Genomic DNA, 18,773 nt, shown 5'->3' on the forward strand with positions numbered 1-18,773 from the left:
ATTTCTCAGAGTTAGTTAATGAGGTGTCTATGAGCGAGGCCCCGCCCATTTCGTGTAAAAGCATGCGGTGGGCGGAGCCTCGTGTACCCGGTGTGCTTGAGTCAGCTGATCGGTGCGGGTGGTAAACAATAGTCCGCTGTATTGATGGAGGAGACACCATAGAGAGGAGCAGCCCGGAGAGATCATACAGGTAATGAGTGAATGAAGAGCACCCTGAGATCTGTCAGTGTTTAGTGTATGGGCACTGGGGGAGGGGGCACGTAGAGTGCAGTGTATACACACACTGGGCATGGCTCCCAACTCCCTCATTCGAGGGACTGTCCCTCATTCCTCCTCATTTTGGTCCAATCTATATAGACGTTACGTACATAAAATGCACTATTTATCTAGCAAAAAGTGTTTTCCATTGGTAAACCTTTCATTTGATTTCTAAAGTGTTGCATTTGTAAATTCCAAAAGCCATTAAAAAGAAATAGTAGTGGTAAAAAAGCACTTGTGGGCAGGGGTGGACTGACCATTCGGCCACTCGGGCACAGCCCGAGGGCCCCGGGCCACTAGGGGGCCCCATCAGGGTTGCCAGCCTCAGTAAAACCAGGGACAGTATGTAAAAATCTGTGCTTTTTTTTTTACATGTCTCTGAAATGTCCCTTACTGACATCCTTTTGGTCTAAAATCCTGAGATCATAGCTGCCCCACCTTTCCAGTACCTTCTCAGCCAATAGAAACATGTCTGTGTATACTATGTGTACATGTATGTGTATACTGTGTTTGTGTATACTGTGTGGCCCCATAATCTCCTATTGCCTGGGGGCCCCATGAGTTGTCAGTCCACCCCTGCTTGTGGATTTAATAAATCTTGTTTTTCTTTTACAGTTCTCCTTTAAGGGGGCGCGGTAAAGGGTGTTTCCTATGCCTGCATACTTTTGCTGATAGGTGTCCCTCATTCCCATCTCAAAAAGTTGGGAGCAAGATGCAGAGGACGGAAACTGCAAGGTATCATACCTTGGAAAGAGAGGGAGCCGCGAGCAGCAGATAGGTGGGGCATGCATGCGACCTCACGCCATTAACTCGCAGTCCAGCTGGGAGTGGGAGTAGGGATGAGCTCCGGCGTGTTCGCATGGAACACGTGCAGAGCCCGCCAGGAAGTTGTTACAGCGCTGCGCTAATCACAGGCAGTGAGACATTGTCCGATCTCTGCAGCCGCACATCGGGGCAATGTCTCGCTGCCTGTGATTAGCGCAGCGCTGCACCGACTTCCTGGCAGGCTCTGCACGTGTTCCATGCGAACATGCCTGAGCTCATCCCTAGTGGGGAGCGAGAGCCACGCTCAGCAGCAGGGGGCGGGCACACGCGACATCACTGGTTGCTGGGACACCCACTGTCCCAGCAATCAATGACTGTTAAAATTGGGCGCTACACTGGTGGCCTGACGGTCCGGGCAGAAGCGTTGCTCGGTCTGTCATTTAGTGACGGCTGATCTATTGTATAGGGACAGATAGGATGCAATATATACACACACTGGAGTATGATCACTGGGGGAAGATGTATGATCACTGCATGTATAATATGATGCGTACACAAACACTGTTGTATATAGATTCCAGACATATATCAGTAGATCATCTCATGTGTAAACACTGGAAATAGTGCAATCCTTTTTGGTGCACCCCTCCTCCACCCAGACATAGGCTTCATGAGACTCACAACACTTTGTTGTCCTCCTCCTCCTCCTGTGTGTAATCATTATCGGCTCTTCCACCAGAGATAGGAAATCATTCAAGTAGAACTAAATACAAAACTTTTTTTTTTTTTTTTTTACACCTGTGAATACCCCCCCCCCCACATATGATAAGATGTGGGAACCCCAGCAGGGTACCCACTATTGTGAGAGGCAGTTCCATTAAAGCAAGGGGAGGCAGTCAGCTCCCACAGCTAATTGCACCCACTCATACATAGAGCCGATCACTTGTAGGCAGCTAGTGGTTGACACTGCCCCAGTTTGCCAGGTTGGGGTTAATTGTGTTTCCAAGGTCTTTCTTGGCCGGTTTTCTTGGGTCCAACCTCCCTGGTCCTGTGTGCTATAGAAAGGGTGGGTTGTCACAGAACAGGAATAGAGGGGAAATCTTTCAATGCGCACATTAGGAACTACCCTAGATTTCCTCACTTTGGAAGGATTTACCCTCACTTCCTGTTTGGCTATGGGACAGGAAGTGAAGAGAAATCTCCCTGAAGGGAAACCGATGGCAAAAAAGCAAAGAAAACCGATGGGGGTTATAATCTAGCAGCAGGGAGGGATAAAAGTGTTTTACCTCCACCACCCATATATGTGTCATCTGCAGAGGATATTGATGCTTGCTAACCAGGTAAAAAAATGGCACCAGCTCTCTGTTCTTCTCTATTCTATATTCTCAGGTTTAAAGAGTTACTATCAATCAGACACAAGTGAAGTGTTCCACGCTACAAACCTAAAAGGAAATCTGAGACCGCAAAATCATACAATAATGCAAATAAAAATAGGTCCTAAATAAAGTCCCTAATGCCACACATGTGAAATATAAAGTGGTTGTGACAGCTTCATGGCCGGGTGTGCACCGTACATGCGCGAGTTGCGCTGTCTGCCCTGAATGGCCGGGCAGTCTTAAGCCCCATACACACTCAGATTTTCTGCTGATTTTTGTCTTCAGATTTACCAAAACCATGTACTGCAAGGACCTACCTGATTGCATACAAATTGAAACTCCTAAGGTCTGACCTCAGATTATATGGTTTTGGTAAATCTGAAGGAAAAAAATCAGCAGAAAATCTGATAGTGTGTATGAGGGTTTATGGGACCTGTGATGTGTCCAAGAAGTTTGGGAGGAAGGAGTCGGTGGGGGCAGAACTGGGAGCTGGGTACCTGTCAAAACTTTGTTTTGACAGGTACCCACTCTCCCCCCCCCCCCCAAAATTACATGGCAAATGTGGCGTGTAAGGAGTCCTTAAAGCAGAAGTTCCACTTCTGGGTGGAACTCTGTTTTAAATTAACTCCATAAATAGTTTTTGTAAGAGTCTTTTCACACTAAAGCCAGCCAGCAGGGACTGGGCAAATTTTGATCTATCTATGGGCAGGCTGGTTGTACAGAAGTCGGTCTCTCAATCAACTTCTGTACAACCAGCTGTTTGAAAAATTTTCACTAGACCAGTGGTGCCAATGAGTGTATTCTGACAGCAGGGATGCTTCCTCACTGTCGGAATACAATAGCTCCCTGGCAGGGATTCTCCCATCCACCTCCAATGTGTAAATGAGGGAATCGATTCATTTTCTTTTGTTCAATCCTCTGTCTGAATGAAAGAAAGTGAATTATGTATAGCCAGCGAAAGGAAAAAAAACCCACTTGATTTCCCCATCAACACTGACAGTGCTGATGGGGGAACCCCTCCTGCCAAGCCATTGTCTTCTCCTGGTGGGGGGGGGGGGGGGGGGGCAGGGGAAGTCATCCCTGCCCGGAGGACCATGAATATTGAATAGTGGCTAAATCCAGCAGGCTGCATTCACACCTGAGCATGTTTTTTTCAGATATTTTGTCACGTGTTTGCACATTTTGAGATTTTTATTGTACAGCCTTTTCCAAGCATTTTGAAGCTCTGGAAATTCGTATTCGCCAATAGAGAAACTGTCACCTGTTACATAATATGTTGCTATGTGCTTCTGCTTTTAGCTGCTTCAAAAATGCACCGATCTGCTCAAATCGAGCTTCAAAAGTGGCTACAAAACTTTTTGTTGAGCTTCAAGCATTTTGGAGTGGAGATGTGAACCACCACCATAGAGAATAATTGTTTTTTTTTTTTTTTTTTTTTTTTTTTTCCCCCAAGCATTTTGGTTCTTCGAGCTAGAAAATGATCCGGTGTGAATGGGTCCTAAAAGCAGATTTTTGCCCAAGCAATGATTTCCTCTGAGCAGGCCTGCTGCGGGAGTACTTGGAAGTAGGGGTGCACCACAATGAAAAATTTGGCGCCAAAACCAAAAATTCAGGATGCACTTGGCCGAAACTGAAATTGACAGTTTTTAAAAAATATATATTTTTATAAATAATTGTAATATATTCGACTTTTTACTTAATATCATGAATATGTATTTATTGTCGCTGCCCGTCACCCAAAGAGTTATCCTCCACAGTGAATCACTCTGTGGAGGATCACTCTTCGGGGGACAGTTGGGACCACCTCAAGGGAGGCAGCAGCCCAGCCCACACCTAAGCGCGGAATATAACCAAATATACATGTATTTATTGTTGGCCGTTACCGGCACCTTTTGAAGCGGTGTTAAAAATCCTACTTGCTGCATTTTTAGTACATATTTGGCAAACCACACCACAAAACGTGCCTCCCCATTGAAACGCAGCAAGAACACATCAAAAATACACCTGTCTTGTGCTTTTTGTTGCCTTTTTTTTCAGTCACATGACCTATGGAAAGCACGCCATAAGCCAGATAAAATTGTGGGAAAATCATGGGCGTTTTCGGAAAACATTATCAACACTTTTTATTTTTTTCATTCGGCACAACGTTGAAAACCCTATTTTCGGCGGCCAACATTTCAGTGCATCACTACTATTAAAGCTGCATTTACACTTGAGTTTTGCATTTTTGAGCGTTTTTTTTTTTTTTTGGGGTGTTTGCACATTTTTGTACAGCATTTTTAAAGTATTTTTGAGCTTTGTTGTCTTTTTTTATTAGCCGATAGAGTCGAAAATCACGTTTCATTATTTGTTGCTATGCTATTCAGCTTTTTCATAATTTTCATCTGCATTTATTTATACATTTTTTATTTTATTTATTTTTTTACTTTTTTTTTTTTTTTGTAAGGGGTTAAGGGTTGAAGATGCGGGTCAAAACGCACAAAGCGTTTTCAATGCATTTATATGAAACAAAAACCATGTCGGAAACGCACCAGTCTGTCTGATTTGAGCTACAAAAACAGGACCAGAACTTTTTTTTGAGCTTCAGAAGTCTTGTAGTGGATATGTGAACCATGTCTGTAGAGAATTTTTTTTTTTTTCTCTTCCACCTTTTTTTGAGCTTCGAATTTCAAGCTACAAAACGCTTCGGTGTGATTGGGTCCCTACATGCTCCAGCTGAAGTACCCCCAATAGATCGCTCTCTTGTTCTGAGCTGCTCACGGTGCATAAATTCTAGAGATGAGGCTGTGTGCCAGAAATGGCCTACAACCACTGGGCGTGACATGATACAACTGCGTATTATTCCTGGAGAAAATTGTATTGGTTGGGAGAGATGTAACCTTGAAATTAACTTCAGAGCTGTTTACACAATGTTTCTTTTCTTGTCATGGTGACCTCCTTCTTGCATAGTAAGCATAGGTTGTGGCGATCGTAAATTCCACATGAAAACAGTACTGCCCGTTTGGTACATATGATTCAGTCCCACACCAGTATCACCCGATGAATCTGGATCTGATGATTGCTCTTAGAGTAGCCAGTCCCGGGGGCACTACTAAATTCCAACATTTACATACTGGTCTTTTTTTTTTTTTCTGTGTGCTTCCTGCTCCTGGCCATTACATTTGTGGCTGATTGCAGCAAGATAATGTATGGCCTAGGTGGTATTAGGAAGGTTGAGGGAAGTAAAAAAATAAATAAAATAAAAAACACGAAAGTCTACATTCTCTACCTCCTATAGCACATTCTGGCATTTGTTTTCACTTAAACAATTGCATAATGCAAGAGTTGGGGATTATACAGAATGTCCTAATCATATCTAGGGCAACGTCATGTGTAAATATAGCCCTGTTTAAAAAGCCCTAGCTGTAGATAGACTGAACTTTTGGCTGGTTCTGCAGGATCCAGCCAAATTTCGATCCATGTGTGTCCGTTCTTGCTTAACAGAAGTCAATCGTTACATCCACTTTTGTCATATGGGCTTGTTGGAAAAATGTTCTTGATTGCCTGGCTGTAGCTGCTGACCAGTGTATTCTGACAGAGGGGAGTCCTGCTGTCAGAATGCAATGTCCAACCTGTGTACCTCGCTTCTGTGGATTGAGAAATCTGTTGGTTGCCTCCTTTTTTTTTTTTTTTTTTTTCAATCCGCCCACTGGCTAATTGGAAGAAAAAAGGAAAAAGAAAAAGAAAAAATGTAATCTTTGGTTAGCTTAAAGTGATTGTAAAGTCTCAAGGTTTTTCACTTTTAATGCATTCTGTGCATTAAGGTGAGAAACCTTCTTTGCTGTAGCTGCCCCCCAAGCCCCCCCCTCTTTTACTTTACCTGAGCCCAATCCGATCCAGCGATGTGCACGAGCCCAGCAGCTCCAGGCGCTGTCTCTCTCCTTTATTGGACATATCAATAGCAATACCATTGGCTCCCGCTGCTGTCAATCAAATCCAGTGATACGTGAGTCGGGGGTAGGGCCGAGTCCTGCTGCCTCTGTCAATGGACTCAGGAGCAAACCTACACAGGTGCCCCCAGGGAAAGTGGCTCTTCATAGGGACACCTGATGAAGGGGAGGGGCCAGGAGCGCCGGCGGGGGACCCCAGAAGAGGTGGATCAGGGCTACTCTGTGCCAAATCCTTGCACAGAGCAGGTAAGTTTAACATGTTTGTTATTTTTATGTAGAAAAAAAACAAAAAGCCTTTACATTCACTTTAAAGCGGAGTTCCACACACTTTTGAGAGGTGGTCTTAAACGAAAGACCACCTCTCTGTCAGAAACCATGAATCAGACCGAGACAGAAGTACAGTTAAATCACAATTGTTTATTAAATAAAAATAAAAAGGTAAATAGAGAAAGCGTAGTCAAAGCATATCCAGAGTCCAGTAACCGTATAGAGTAGTCAGCCAGGCCAGAGTTCAATAACCAGATCGGGGTAATCGGCCAGGCCAGAAGTCAGGGTTACAAGTAGAGCAACAGCAAGCAGGATAAGGAGCCAGGAGGGATGTCAGAAAGCCAGTCTTTAAAAGAACCGCAGGAGATGGTTTCTTGTGATGTGACCAAGGCGAAGGCAGAGGTGAAGTGAGCTGGACAGCTTTAAGTAGGCAGGTCAGACGAGCATGATCAGGAACAGCTGGTAACTGTAGAGAGAGATGAGAGCTGGCAATTAGCCGACAGCTGAGCAGCCAGCCCAGAGAAGGAAGGGCTAAGCCAGCCCTGACACTCTCCACCCCTCGTTTTTGAATATTTAAAAACATTTTTTTTTCCCCTCTATAGCACTTCTTTTGGAAGTACTCGGTGTACTTCTGATCCAGCTGGGCCGCAGCCATAGACATCACGTCCTGTTCTGCAGCGCGCCCCCCCCCCCCCCCCCCCCGTGTGTGTCCCAGAAGAAGAACAAGCTGGCTATTCACAAAGCGCCGCACAACTTGCGCAAGCGCAGTCAGAAACCGGCAGAAACTGCCGGTTTGTCTTAGTTGGAATAGGGGCGCCTTCACCCGATCCGATAGATGGATCAACCTCGGAGGGCCGACATCGCAGGCTCCCTGGACAGGTAAGTGTCCTTATTAAAAGTAAGCAGCTACAGTGCTTGTAGCTGCTGACTTTTAAAAATATTTTTTGCGCCTGGAACACAGCTTTTAACAGGCTCAGAGCAAAAGTAAATTGTAATCGATTTGAGGTATAACCAAAACTACAGTATCCTTGCAAAATCCTTAAGCGGGCTATGTGCATGTAACACTGTGGCCACATTGTGACAAAAAACAAAAGAAAATGCACATCTCTATGTCTGTATGTACTGCTGGCTCCTCCCCAGTCTAAAGCCCACTTTATGGACATTCCCATCTGGGAGTTACAGCACAGCACTAGGCACCACCCCTTCTACTCTGTTTATTTCCTGGCACTAGCTCGGTAAAAGTGCTGCAACAACCCTGGTAACTTGATCTCATTACAAGGAAAGGCAGATCCCCTAGCATACAACATCTATTTATCTACAAGCATGTTGTAAATCTACTGCATATTGTGTACCCTCGGTCAATGGTGATAAGGCAGAGAAGCTCTGATCGCATGTTTCAGTGTACTGCAGCAGGCTGATAGATCACGGCACAGAAAACAGTCACTGCCCCGTTTTCCAATTATGCTTATGGGTATTTGTCAGTGTGTTTTGCACTCAGGGTTCATTAAAAAGTCACCTCCTGTGCAGTGGGTAGAGGGCAAGCTATCAACCACGCTATCTCGACACGCCTCAAAACTGGTCAAAGTGCTTATACATGTGTTTTGTTCCCTGTTGCACAGGAGAACACAAAATCTTTCTGTTGCGACTTCTTCTCTCACCACTTTTACACCTGTTCACTCCCTATAGGCCAGAGCAATTTTATTGTCATTACTTTAAAGAATATGTTATCCCAGAATTTCATATTCCTGATATGTCTGTTGTACCACGTACAACCGCATACAAAAAATCGGGCCTGAGCAGTTAAAGTCATAATGTGCTAGTATGCATCGCCCCTGACAGCAGCCCCAGCTTTTGATTAATCAGAGCCAAGCATTTCTAACCGTTAGTGGGGTCAAATCAATGTTCTTTTTCAACAACAGTGGCAGAAAATTTCTATCAAACACATTTTTTAACAGTATATGGGGATTTTGTTCAGTGAGGTCTATTTGTTGCAAAATCAAATGTTAAAAGCAAACAAAATTTTGAAATACCATATTTATCGGTGTACAACATTCCCTTTTTCTCCCTGAAAGGGAGGGCAAATAGAGAGCAAACCATGGGTGCATGTTATATGCAGATATTTTATCTGGCTGCCTCCAGGGGGGTCAACGGCACTGATGAGGCTGCATTAATGGGCAACGGCGAGGCTGTAGACGGGCATCGGTGAGGCTGCATTAAAGAGGTGGTAAAGCCTCAAGGTTTTTTACCTTAATGCATTAAGGTGTAAAACCTTCTGTGATGTAGCTCCACCCAGAGCCCCCCTTTTACTTACTTGAACCCAGTCGTTCCAGCAACGGGAACAAGCACACCAGCTGCAGGTGGTGTCGCCAGTCCAGATTGATAGCAGTGCAGCCGCTGGCTCCCACTGCTGTCAATCAAATCCAATGACGTGGGGGTCGGGTTGAATCCTGCTGTCTGAGTCAATGGATGCAGCAGCAAGAAACGGGAGATCAGCTCTTGAGAAGAGGAGAAGCCAGGAGTGCCTCTGAGGGTCCACAGAAGAGGAGGATCAGGGCCACTCTGTGCAAAACCAACTGCACAGAGGACATAAGTATGACATGTTTGTTAGTTTTTTTTTTTTTATAAAAACAAAAAACATTTACATTTCCTTTAATAAGCACTGGTGAGGCTGCAGATGGGCACTGATCAGGCTGCATTATTGGGCATGGGTGAGGCTGAAGATGGGTATTGATATTGCTACATTAATAGGCACTGACCCTTATTTTGCTTCAAAGGTTTTTTCCTGAAACTTCCCTCTTAAAATGAAGGTGCGTGTTATACGCTGATAAATACGGTACTTTTGAACAACATTCATCAAAATCAAGTAATCGAATGTGCATTCAAATGTTTGTGTGAACGTTAGTTTGAATATAAATATATTATATATAATATAAAGGTAATTCCTTGCTTTAGTATACCAAAAATTACTCCATGTGGTCAAACTGGGCATTGCCCTGGTTGGATATTATCTGTGTAGAGCAAGCAAAGCATATGTATTTTTCATGGTTCGCCATTAACATAAACTGCTATGTAAAGATCCAATAAAACAGAAGGAAGGTGCTTGTCTATGAAATGCCAGTCGCTGTTTTAGGCTGCATTCAGTTGCCCATTTTTAGACACATACGTTCTACATTAAAATCAGTAGAAATAAATGAAAACATGCGTTCGTGCGTGTTTTAGTGCATCTTCAAACTTTTTTTTTTTTTTTTTTGCATTTCTTTTGAAGTCTGCATAGCCTGGGCTCTAGGATGGCAAAAATGTATAGTGGGTGGGGTGCAGCACGTTGCCTAATCCTTCTTCTTTTTTTTCTTCTTTTTTTTTCTTTTTTCTTTCTTTTTTTTTTTTTTCATGTAAATATTCAGTAAGAAAAATATGAGGAAGTTAATATTTCAAAATGTTTACTGTATATGCCTCTTCTATGGAATGCAGAGCCTCAACAAATCTGGGTCAGAGGGCTTAGCGCAATAGAAAATAGGCCTTGGAGGCAATATAGCTGAACAAATACACTAAACGTGTGTCCAAAAAAGTTTTAATAAACCAGTTGAAAAAAAAAACACTTGTCCAAAATCTGACAATGAATAGCCTATTGGGTAACAAGATTTACACGTTCTCAAAATAACTGCACTCTGTCAATACAAATCCTAACTCACTGCTTTTGTTGTTCTTCATAGGTTACGCTTTATATACGTTAAATAGTTCCGGTTTGTCAGGCGTTTTCAAGAATCTATCAGTCGTGAGTATGCTCTTATAATTTACTGTGATTTTGGTAAAGCTGAAAGAAGTTGCTGTAGTAGTAAAGCGTATGTTACCCTAAGTATTCATTTTGTGTGTGTTTTACATATGTGTATTTTATAAATCAGTCTCTATCATTTTCATGTACTTCTATCTGAAATACCTGTTTGATCCTGCCCGTCACCTTTCTTCCTTGTTATAAACTGACCGCACAAAGTACAGAAACTGATCTGTGTTAGCATGGTCAGTTTTCATCCTTTGGCTGACCATTCAGAGGTACAGGACACAGTGCAGACACACAGCATGCCTGTATTGGGTGGTTTGTACAGCCACTCTGCCCCCTGACCAATCACAGCCCACCCCTAGCACACCCCCCCCCTCCCAATCACAGCATGCCCCTTGAACACACCCCCTGCATAGGGCTGGGTAAAAAATCTATTTGAATCTTGAATCGAGTTGAGAGGTCAAATTGATTCAAATTTTCAGCAAATAGTTTTTTTTTTTTTAGAATTTTTTTTTTTTTTTTTTCACCAGGACCGGAGCTGACACCGCGCCGGTCCTGAGGAGCTGCGGGCATGAGTTTTTAGGTAAGGCCGCGGCTTCAGCCTACTTCGCAAGGCCGGGTGCCGCGGACTAGGCCGAAGCCGCAGATAGTTGGGAACTTCCGAATCGGACTTTTTTTTATTTATTTATTTATTTTTTAAACTCTAATGGGCATAAAAAAAAGTTTCAGCTTGGACAAAACTTCTTACCTGGCATTATTTCATTTTACTGTAAGGAACTGATCACCTTGGCCAATATCATTTTCAGGATAAGGAAAGACTAAAAATCAATTTTCAGTAGGGCTCTGCAGGGATTGTACTAGCAGACACTTGTGACCAATCAATGACTCTATTTCTGATAACATACATACTGATTAACTCCACTATCACATAGTTTTTACTTAAACAGTATCAGCAGTTTTTTTCATATGCAGCTAGCGGTTTTTGTTTCACTTGTTGCAACTTTTTTTTATTTTTTTTTTTTTTTGTATTTTTTTTTTTTTTTTTTTTTTTTACTGAAAAATAAAGTTTATAGTGAATTCATGGTTTTATTTTCAATGTTATTCTGTTTTTAGTGAAGTGGAAACTGTAAAAATTCCTCCCCCCTCATTACTGCATTTTAAGCAATAACACTGAAGAAGTTGTATATTTGTATATATTTTGCTGTTTTGAAGCAGCCATAATCTTGGTATTGTTTTTTTGCCGCCGACAATGCTCTCTGATAAAAGCGATCCAAGCAGCTGATTAGCCGATTGATTGCTTTTAGAAGCTGAGGGAGGGGTCTGCGCAAATAATGTGGGTGTGTTAAAAAAAAGCCGCTATTTTATTCTCTGGTAAAAACAATAAATAAATAAATAAATAATGTTTGGGGGTTCTAAGTAATTTTCCAGCAAAAAATAAAGAAACCTGTCAGAAAACATCTGGTCATAAAGTGTTAAATGCATCACTGTTGGGTCTCATGTACACTGCAGCTCAAAGAAGCTGCTCCTACAGGCTTTTGAGCTTTTCTGAGCTCTATTTTTTTCTGCCTGGAAACTCCCCTCCATGTTGCCCTATGTGTCTATGCACACTATGACTTTTTTGGGAGTTACAGGCAGAGAAAAACCCCACCAAACTCACATTTTTGAGAGGAGCTTTTGAGCAGAAAAGACACCTAATTGCCCAAAAATGTACAAAAGAGCATGAAAAAATCTTTAAAAGGCTAACGCACACAAAGAAAAATAGGAAAAATTAGCTGAGGGGAGGGTTTGTGAAAAATACGCTTATGCTCCAGGAAGCTCAATAAAAAAGTACAAGCTTCTTCAAGGTGAAAAAAAAGCTCAAATGCCTATAGAAGCAGCTTTTTTTTTTTCTTTCAGCTGCAGTGTGCATGAGCCCTAAAGTGCATGCATCAGATCAGGATGGTTTACCTGCAGTGAAAGTTTGGTGAATTTCACTTTCACTGCTTTATAAATATAGGGGCATCTTATTACCATTTGTTTCACTTGACCCTCCCTTCTAGATTGTAAGCTCTAACGATCAGGGCCCTCTGATCCCTCCTGTATTGTAACTGTCCTGTCTGCCCTTATGTTGTAAAGCGCCGTACAAACTGTTGGCGCTATATAAATCCTGTATAATAATCTTTGTAAAGCAGTATAAGTGACACTCGCTTAATATATTCAGTGCTAATGAATCTTCGGTGCATGTGTTTTTAGTTAAAGGGATTGAATAAACCACCCGTGTATTGTGTGCTGACTGTCACATTCACTGCCTCCTAAATATATTGCATAGTTTTATAACTAATATTTTTAACCACGTGGTCATGCAATGCTGTACCCAAACTAAATTTTTATCATTTTTTTTTTTTGTAAATAAGTAAGTAATTTTTCTCCTTCACTGATGGGCTGCACTTATGGGGACTGATGGGCTGCACTGATGGGCCTTTATGGGCACTGACAGATGGCACTGATGGGCACTGAAAGGTAGCACTGGTGGGCACTGGCAGGCATTGCTGATGGGACTGCACTTAGAATCAATGGGCTGATTATCAGTGCAGATCTCCCCCCCCCCCCGTCAGGAAAACCGCTTCTTGGCTCTGACAGTGTGAGTAGAGGAATGCCGATAACTGGCCTTTCCTATTTACACTGTGATCAACTGTGATTGATTGAAAACAGCTGATCACATGGTAAAGAGTCTACATCATAGCGAGTGACACACTGCAGCACGATCGCTGCCCAAAATCATTTCAGAACTTTTTCCACCTTTAATGTGACCAATACTGTAGAACTCAATTGACATACAAACTGAAATGTTTTAAAGTGTGGGGTGGGGGGGGGGGTGTTCAGAATTAAGCAATTCAGACATTCAAACCCATGATAAATAGGAGTCAGTACACACCTGCCATAATTTAAAGTGCCTCTAATTAACCACAAATACAGTTCAGCTGTTCTAGTAGGTCTTCTCTGACATTTTCTTAGTCGCATCCTACAGCAAAAGATGTGGTCTGCAGAGGGATCTCATTGTTAAAAGGTATCAGTCAGGAGAAGGGTACAAAAGAATTTCCAATGCATTAGATATACCATGGAAAAGTGAAGACAGTCATCATCAAGTGGAGAAAATATGGCACAACAGTGACATTACCAAGAACTGGACGCTGTCAGGAGGCCTACAGCAACATTAAAGGAGCTGCAGGATTATCTGGCAAGTACTGGCTGTGTGGTATGCCCTGTACACACAGTCGGACTTTCCTGACGGAAAATGTGCGATCGGACTGTGCTGTTGGAAATTCCGATTGTGTGTGGGCTCCATCAGACTTTTTCCGTTGGAATTTCCGATACACAAAGTTTGAGATCTGGATCTAAAAATTTTCCGACAACAAAATCCGATTTGTTTAAATTCCGACCGTGTGTAGACAATTCCGATGGACAAAGTGCCACGCATGTTCAGAATGAAAGCTATTGGCTAATGGCCTGTTTATAGTCCCGTCGTACGTGATATACGTCACCTCGTTCTCAACAATCGGATTTTCCAACAACTTTGTGCAACCGTGTGTATGCAATATAAGTTTGGGCCAAAATCCGACGGATTTTGTCATCGATGTCCAACCGTGTGTACAGGGCAGTACATGTGACAACAATCTCCCGTATTCTTCATATGCCTGGGCTATGGGGTAGAGCGGCAAGACAGAAGCCATTTCTTATGAAGAAAAACATCCAAGCCCATTTAAATTTTGCAAAAACACATTTGAAGTCTCCCAAAAGCATGTGGGAAAATGTGTTCTGGTCTGATGAAACCAAGGTTGAACTTTTTTGGCCATAATTTCAAAAGATATGTTTGGCGCAAAAACAACACTGCACATCACCAAAAGAACATCATACCCACCGTCAAGCATGGTCATGGCAGCATCATGCTTTGGGGCTGTTTTTTTCTTCAGCTGGAACAGGGGTCTTAGTCAAGGTAGAGGAAATTAGGAACAGTTCCAAATACCAGTCAATATTGCCACAAAACCTTCAAGCTTCTACTAGAAAGCTGAATATGAAGAAGAACTTCATCTTTTAGCATGACAACGACCCAAAGCATACATCCAAATCAACAAAGGAATGCCCTTGCAATCTGACCGATTTGGAGTGTTTTTTGCAAAGAAGAGTGGGCAAATATTGCCAAGTCAAGATGTGCCATGCTGATAGACTCATACCCAAAAAAGACTGAGTGCTGTAATAAAATCAAAAGGTGCTTCAACAAATTATTAGTTTCAGGGTGTGCACACTTATCCAACCATATTATTATTTAAGTTTTTTTTTATTTTTACTTGCCTCCACTTAAAAGATATCAGTTTGTTTTTCAATTGAGTTGTACAGTTTATAGGTGACAAAGGTGTCTCCATTTTTTTTTTGCATCACAGAAACTTGACATTTTAATGGGTGTGTAGACTTTTTATATCCACTGTACCTATTCTGAAGGCGCTCTGGTTTGGTCATATCATCGGCTCCCAGCAGCGGCTTCAGTATAGAGGAGAGATGGCCAACAACGGATGCCCCATAGTAAGCCTATGGGTGATGTCATTGCCCAGGCATTCCAGCTGTTAATGGTGCTCTCTCCTCTACACTGAAGACCGGACTGGAGTCCTCCAGAATAGGAAGTATAGGCACCTTCCTTCACCAGAATAGGTGGGAGCATAGTTAGGAATAGCTTGGAATTCCACTTTAGGATAGAAGATTTTTTTTTTTTTTTTGTGCGAACACTGCTGTTGCCACATTATTATCTTCGTTAAATGATACAGATAAACATTTGTAGTTTGTGTTAAAATAATTTGTTATAGTTTTAAAAAAAAAAAATCCCTTTGCTGTGCAGCTTCCTTCAGGATTGCATACATGGCAATTGATTTCCATACATAAAAAGTTTCTAATTGATATTCAGAAGGTGTATTATCTGTTTAGATATGTTTAGTACCTACCTTAGATGACAGACTTGTAGCAGAGCCCAGTGAAGGTTCAGTATACGGCTAGTAATGTGACTCTTGAGTCAGAACTTGCTTTCCTCTGTATTCCTCCTCATTGATCCCGCTACGAATGGAATGTGGATGGTGTACACTCACTTGAGCACTCAAGCCTGAGTGGATTTTGCGTTTCAAATGTCATTTATGCAGGTCCTTGATGGAACATTACCCCTTTGACCACTTTCAGACACTTAAAACACAAAAAATAATAAAGCATTGCAAAGTTCAGTGATTTATTGTATGTTTACTCTCCATTATAATTGGAACAACTGATTATTTCAATGTGATCTTTTCCAGCCACTTGATGCAGAAGTTCAGGCTTCCCTTGTGTAATGTAGCGCTTGACGATGGAGCTAAAATTTGGCTAAAAATTGTAAAAGTTAATTTACTTATTGGTATTATGTTATATATGTTCCTTTTGCACTTAAAGGGGCAGCAGCCTTGAATTATTAGGTGTGGTGTATTGGGTTTTGGGTTGGTGCACTTCATTATTAGTGTATTCATTTTAACATTTTTTCGAAAAAAATATTATTTCAAGAAAGACTTTATTTAACAAATGTGCAATAATCATTACAGAATAAGTGTGTACTTTTTTCCCATTGGAACAATAATCCGTTCAAAAAAAGCATCTTCACAGCTCAGACACAAAACCACAATAGAAAGCATAATGTCAGACCTCAAACGCTCAGTCAGGCGTCTTTAGAAACGATATAACCTCCTTACTCCTCAAAAAGAAATCCTTAGTGCTTGTTTCTAATCCATAGTACCTCAATTATAATAATATTCTGTCCAGAATGAGATCTGCCAGGGCTAAGCCCAGCACACTTAACCAGAGTGTCCAAAGTTTGTCAAATTTCCTAGAACTACCCCTATACTGGTAAATTTATTTTTCTAATCTTATGGTGGTACCCATTTGAGCAATCCATACCTTCACTGTTCGGGGATCTGTAGATTTCCAGTGTCTCCAAAATACATTTTTGAGCAGGGAAAAGGGCTCTGGCTATTGCTTGTGTAGAGGTGTCTTTAACCGGGACATCATCTATTATACCCAGCAAACATTGTTTAAGGTCCTCTCAAATCTGAACCTGAAAGACTCGGTGAAAAGTATCTATAACCCCCTTTCACTATACATGCAATTTTGGACACCGTCATAGAAGATATATCAGATCGCCATAATCCCTAATACGAGTGCAAGTAGGGTCATAGCTCATACCCAGTCTAGTTAGCCTAGCAGGTGTAAAGTGGACTCGAAGAAGCAAGTTTAGCTGAGATGGACATTGAGCAACATTGAGAGCACTGGGTAACTGCTAATAAAGCTTCCTCCCATTGCTCCTCTTTAAAGGTCCCAACATCTCATTCCCATTGGGAAATCACATTACCAGTACAATCTGGAAGGAACATATTAAGTAAAATTGCAGAACTGCAGGATATGAACCCCTTATAGGAAGTTACCTCGTACATGTAATTTGAAAATGGAAGTGGGGCTCTGTACCCATAAATCTGCATCTTTGTTGGGCCCTGATCCCATGTTGAAGTTGCAAATAATAAAATTGCATGGATGGGGGGGGGGGAGCAAAAACAGTGTTTAGAGAGCAGAGAGAATGCATAATTCACCATTATTAAAAAATTATCGCAGGCGAGTGACCCAATATTGTTGTTATTTCAGACCATATTGCATTTTCCCAAACTTGCTGTAGTGATTATTACCCCATATGGAGCTAAACCTAGTGAACACCTTCACCTGCTGTAGTGCCCTGTCCTTCTTCCAGATTTTCTGCATGAGATTATCGGTAGGGTACAATTTATTTGATTTACCAAAGTGCAATGCTTCTAGGCCACCAGCGACTTCCATCCCAACCGTGAGTCTAAGGAGCTTAGTAGTGGGATCAATAAGATAAGGTTTCTGGGGGCGTATGGCTCTTGCTATGTGCTACATTTGAGAGGCTAAATAGTACAGTTAGAGGTTGGGCGCTGAAGCTGCTCCAGCCTCAATCTAGCAGTTGTGGAATGCCAAATAAGGGACCTAAGAATTGAAATAATGATGCGGAATAGCTTCAAAAGGATGACCATCAGTGAATTATGAAGCACATATAATATTTGTGGCATAATTTTTAGTATTTTGCTTGCACCCAATGTTGTACATGGGTACCCATGGTGGTGGTTGAGAGTAATGCCGCGTACACACGGGCGGACTGTATGGCATACTTAGTCCGTCGAAACACATTTCAGCGGACAGTCCGCTCGTGTGTGGGCTTCAGCAGACATTTTCAGCGTGCAGTCTGGCGTACTAAGTATTTCGGATTTTTCGAAATTCTGTCCGTCGTACTTTGGTTTCAGCGGACAATCCGCTCGTCAGTATGCTAGTTCGACGGACTAAGAATGGCTCATGCCCAGAAAGGATTTACACGGCGGAAGGGTGCTTTGCTGTGTCTTGGACTTCCTATTTCTAGTCCCGTCGTACGTGCTGTACACGTCATCGCGCAAGCTTTCGACGGACTGTTTGTTTGCATCCGTGTGTGGTCAAGTCCGTTCAGTCGAAAGTATGACGGACTGTCCGGATTGTATGACGGACTAAGTATGCCATACAGTCCGCTCGTGTGTACGCGGCATAAGACCCCTTTCACACTAGGGCAGTTTTCAGGTGCTTTAGCGCTAGACATAGCCTCTGCAAAGCGCCTGAAAACCGACTCCCATTCATTCCAGTGTGTTTTGTCACACTGGGGTGGTGCGCTTGCAGAACATTACGAAAACTCCTGCAAGCAGCATCTTTGGGGTGGGTTGGGAGCGCTGTATTTAGCGCTCCCAAAATGCCCTGCCCATTGGAAAGAATGACCAGTGCTTAGAAAGCGCTGCAAAGCGGGAGTTTTTAACCCTTAAAAGTGCCCCGCTAGTGGCTGAAAAGCGACGCCTTGGTACTAATGGCCAGCGCTTTCAATGTGAAAGTAGCCTTATCCATCTTTTAAAATATTTTATTAGATATACAGCTCCATGAATACTAAATATTCTTTTTGAAGTTTTTACAAACTTCCCTCTGCGTTTTAGGATTTAAAAAAGAATATTTTTTATTGGGGTTGTCACTTTGGAGGTTGTTGTGTTATCTTTTTTGTGATGATTCATTTACCCCATGACACCAGACCTTTTGTGTGGGTGTCGAAGTTTTCATTGTTCTTTTTGAAAAAAGAAATTTAGGAACACCAATAACCAGCACCACTCCACCCACTGAACTAACTAGAAATAGCACAAAAATTGAAAAATCCAAAACCAAACAAATAAAAACAAAAAATACTTATCCTGCAAAAAAATTGAAAAAACTGGTGTATCTTAGCCCTTGTACACACGGTCGGAGATTCCGACAACCAAATCCATCGGAGTTATTCCAACGGATTAATCC

General features: G+C 42.1%; 1 protein-coding gene across 1 annotated transcript in view; it reads left to right on the forward strand.

The window, feature by feature from the left end:
* Positions 1-51: 51 nt before the first annotated feature.
* SLC8B1 (solute carrier family 8 member B1) overlaps positions 52-18,773 on the forward strand; it is an 82,858-nt gene continuing 64,136 nt past the window's right edge. The window contains exons 1-2 of the mRNA XM_077461282.1: positions 52-190; positions 10,306-10,367. The gene's annotated coding sequence lies outside the window, so the exon portion shown is untranslated. The remainder of the gene's footprint in view (positions 191-10,305; positions 10,368-18,773) is intronic.

The sequence above is a fragment of the Lithobates pipiens genome, unplaced genomic scaffold (genome assembly GCF_037356315.1).
Source record: "Lithobates pipiens isolate NorthernLeopardFrog02 unplaced genomic scaffold, aLitPip1_a1.2 Scaffold_3, whole genome shotgun sequence".
NCBI classification, from domain to species: Eukaryota; Metazoa; Chordata; class Amphibia; order Anura; family Ranidae; genus Lithobates; species Lithobates pipiens.